Here is a 4,952-nt window from a genome sequence, read left to right on the forward strand (position 1 = left end):
TTTTTGGATGTGTATGATCCTTCCTGAAGGGATCCTGCCATGTCTTTATTCTTAATCTCTAAACTTTCTTTAGGTAGAGAATTTAGAGAGGGGCAGTGATTACTATGTGATTTGGGTTAGGTTTTCCCACTCACTTGACCTAAACTTTTCTGATTATAGAGATAAAAGAATAAGTTAATAGGCTTCCTATCTATTTCATTTATAGGAATAGGATGATCTTCCTACTAATGCCTAAATATGTCATGATTCATAATAATCTGATGGCTCTTTTGACTCCAGTACTTTATAAGTACCTAGGTACTATTTGCTTTTTGGACAATGAGTGCTGTCACTTGGCCCCCATCATTCAAAGATCTGATTATTCTTCTTGCATTCAAGTTTCCTAGTTTATGGCAGCAGCTACAATATTGCAAGGTTCATTCTACAGAAAATATTGATCACTGGGATGCAGGCACTCCCTTCACAAACTTATTTCTCACAATGGTAGAAAATGTGTGTCGTCTGGATCTCCCAGGATGAGTGAGTAAGTCTTAACAAAAAAATTAATCTAAGATTTTAATCTCTGTAAATCTTTGAACCCGTACAGCACAGTAAACCAAGACATTTACTCATTGAAATTTATTTACTATGGGGAATACTTTACTTTGTATTTCAGCCAACCAAAGAAACAAAATATAAAAATCCTTTCTACTTCCCTAACCACAACACTAAATTCAGAATTTTTCTTAGTGAGCTCTTGTCCATAAATTCAGCTCAATCCAACTTTATGTTCTTTTCATATTATCCCACAACCTTACTATCTATTTCCACATTTATTCCCCAAATTTCTGGATATAAGAATTAGAAAAATTGAGTAGTTTCTTTGCTTTTAGCGCTCTTAGATCTTATGATCCCATCCTATACTTCATATTTAGGAAATTTTTGGGCCTTGACTCTAGTTATAGAACCAAAATAAAGAGTGCCAGTGAAAGTGAGTCCCAAGGACCCTCAGTGGTCTCTCAAGACCATCGCTTCAAGGAAGGCCATACACTTTTCTTGGAAAATGGAGTTTAATGTACTCAGTTGATGTGGATAGGCTGATTCGACTGACAAAGACAACTCATCAGAATTTAGGGGCTTGATGTCTCTAGGTACATCAGGGTCTTCCTGCACACTCCTAGTCCAACATATTATACCCCACTCCTTCACAACCATTGCATCCACTTTGATGGCCAACTCCATAAGGTTGGGAATTGAATTTAAATTGTAACCCAACCACTCAGGATGGAAGTCCAGGTTGTTTTTCAATAAAAACAGTTCTGTGGTAGAGGAAATAAGGATGTTTTGCAGACAGTAGAAGACACCTGGGAATAAATCTTTTAGCACATCCTTTTCTTTCCTAACTTTTTCAGTGACATTAAGACAACCAGACAATTTTAGTAATAATAATTAATTTAACAAAAGTATTTATGGTATCTTACATATGGTGACCTAGATCCTTGCACCTTATAAGGGTTTGATTAGGAGTATCCAACAATGACATTATCACATTTTCCCAGGGACTATCATAGCAATATTTACTACACGCACAGGATTACTATTTTCTTTAAATAAAAGCAAACTAGAAAGCTCATTACAGAAACTCCAGAATCAGTTCAGAATGTCAAAATTAAATGTATGTTTCTTTTAGAACCACATAGCAAAATCTGCATTTGTCAGGGTACTAGAGATGAACAGAATGAACAGGAAGTAGGGTGTGTGTGTGTGTGTGTGTGTGTGTGTGTGTGTGTGCACTCGATACAAATATAGAAACAAAGAAATTCTTCTAGCATAATACTTTCCTGCTTAGATGAGGTCCATCAACATTAATTAGGAAAGATAATTTACTTTACTCAAAGTCTATGAATTTAACTGTCAATCTCAACAATAATAACAATGAAACACTATTATAAAACATCTGGAATAATATTTGAGGAAAAAAACTTTGAATTTGGCACTCTTCTTCAACCAATCCCTGCAGGAAACAGTGTCTGCTCACTGTTCCTGAGTCACCCTGCCAGTCAGCACCTGCCACATCCTCCTAGGCAACCCTTCTTAAGCCAAAACTTATAAGCACACTCTCTCTTCTCTCTGCCTTCTGCCCTCTTTCTCTCCTCTCTCTACCCTTTCTCTTTCTCTCTGCTCTCTTCCTCTGCTCTCTCTTTCTCTCTGCCTCTCCTTTTCTTTCCCTTTGGGCAACCCTCCAATAAAATCTCTTGGTTAAATCTCCATCTCAGGTGAGTCACTTGACTTTCAGTAATAATAGATTCAATGAAATGTCAATGAAGACATAACTAAGTGGTCTAGTACAAGAAAAAAGTGCTGGTTTATTCTTGAACTTAAAGGAAGAAACTTTATAAAAGATTTTAAGATAGTGGAACCTATAAGAAATATATGATTGTTCTCCAGCAAAAATCCCAAGAAAATAGGGAAAAGGAGCAAATAATTGGATTGATTCATTGTTGTATATTGCTAGGGTTTGTGTGATGGAAAAAGATTACTAATAAACGAGATGTCGAGGGGAAAATGCAGTGAATTTACTATAAACAAATATTCCAAAGATGTGTGTGTGTGTGTGTCTGTGTGTGTGTATGTGTGTGTGTTTGTGTGTGTGTATATATATATATATATATATATATATATATATACACACACATATATATTATATTATTTCATATGTTCAGGAAGGCATGTTCAAGATAGTGATAGAATTTCACTTGGTGTATAATAATATGTATATATTGGTTTTGCATCGGTTAAAAAAAAAGAAAAGAACTCAAACAGAAGAAGTTTGGTAGTATACTATAACAGAATAATTGCACTGCAAAAATAATTTGTCCATTCGGTGTTTCTTCTGATTCAACACTTCATATTAGAAAGAACCCATATTTAGAAACTTTGGACTCAACAAAAATGGAAATTACATTAGAAATTATACTAACTTTTAAAATACAGTTTTCATAGCTCAATATTTAGTTTATTAATCTATCTTTGTCATGTTGGTTTTTCAGAGGTTCATAAAATAGCTTCTTAATGCAATTTACTCCTAAAGTGTGAAATTTTTATAAAATATTTTTAGTTGCAGATGGACACAATACCTTTATTTTAATTTTATGCTGAGGATTGAACCTAGTGCCTTACACATGCTAGGCAAGCACTCTATCACTAGCTACAACCCTAGCCCAAGTGTGAGCTGTTAATATTATAATTAATCTTGTTCATTTAAGATGCGGTAAAAAAAAACTCAGTAAAAAAATCAACTCAATCATCAAACTCTGTCTACTGATTTATGCCACTACCATTCAGGTGTTAGAGTCCCCTGAGTTGAAGAAAATGGAAAGCTCAAAAGCTATTTTTGAAAAAGAGAGAAAGGAAACTTTTATATTGCTTGTTTTTTTCCCAAAACTTATGCATCCCCTTGACTCCTGCCTCACTTGCCTGTCTCAGAACTTTGCTGAAAATTCAAGTGTTCTAAGTCAAAATTTTGTTTCAAATCCATTTTTCTGCCAACTAGGTTGACATTGCTTCTCATCAAATCATCTTTACTACCTGCTGTTTCTGCAGCAAAATACCAGAAGTAACAAATTTATCTTCTTTGTTAAAAGCCTTTTTAGATAACCCTGAAATTTGAGGGTACAATTTCATTCTTAAGTATGTTTTTGAAATGTATAATCTTTTCTAATTTGAGGCCATCTTTGAAATAATTAAATTTAAATATGAAAAATAGCAATACATTTGAGAGGAAAATTGCTTGAAATGATATTTGAGCAAAATAACAACAGCATAAAGTACATAAAGTTCTCAAATATTTGATATCCATTATATGCTAATTCTTTTATGTCCTTTAAACCTTGTGCCTTGCTTCTAGCATGGTAGTTGTTTAAAAATAGCTCTACCATAAAGATTCAATGTATTTTTTAAACTGAATTGGCAGGACTTTGAATGAAATTCAGCTATATTTAAATAGATATATGAATCACTAAAACCATCATTTCAAAAATAACATGGAAAAAATTTTGAGCACTGCTTTTTCTTTTTCTCCCTTTTCTTCTTTCTTTTCCTCTCTTCCTGCTATTCTTCCTTCCTACATTTAATTAACTTTCAATTTTTTCTTCCCTTTCAATCATTTATCTATATTGTAAGTGTCCTCCTGATAGTTACTTTAAAAGATGAGATAAATTTGATTCTACTTCAAGGTCCTGTAATAAACAGCCACATGAAAGCACTTACTTAGGCACACATTTTTCAATCCATATCACTAAGTTATATCACATTCATTAATTGTATTGGCATCAAAATATCTTAAGTGCATTCATCAGAATATGCATAGTAATTATTTTTTATTTGTGCTTGTGCCCATATCGTGTGTTTGTATGCATGCATGTGTATGTTTCAAAAATCATTTATCTAAAATCTTAGCTGAATTCTTTTGAAAACAGTACTGCTTGTGGGCTAACATTTGAAACTACAATGTGTATATTATACCAGGTGAGAAGAGACAAAACCCAATGGGATGTTTTGATAAGAATCCTAGGAAAGCAAAAAAGTCTGAAAGGTTCACATGAAAAATAGGAAATGCTTGAGTGAACTGAATGATAATGATTTTGAATTTAATATTTTCATCTTCTACCATCATTGAATTCATGAATATATGTCACAGTTATACCACTCAGACTTATACTTAAAATATGAATCTTCTGGCAAAATTTAATCATAGCATATACATGTGAAAAATAAGAAATTTTCTGTTTCCTGACTCTGAAAAAAGAGAAACCAGTATCAAAGATGTCATCATCCATCTATATATGTTTCATTATTCATAAGGCACAACGTAATTTATTGCTCTTGACATTTAATCAATGTAACTAATATATGAAATTTTTTATTAGGAAATCATTATTGGGTGGATCTTAAACATCTCACAAAGACCATGA

The sequence above is a fragment of the Callospermophilus lateralis genome, unplaced genomic scaffold (assembly GCF_048772815.1).
Source record: "Callospermophilus lateralis isolate mCalLat2 unplaced genomic scaffold, mCalLat2.hap1 Scaffold_66, whole genome shotgun sequence".
Lineage (NCBI taxonomy): Eukaryota > Metazoa > Chordata > Mammalia > Rodentia > Sciuridae > Callospermophilus > Callospermophilus lateralis.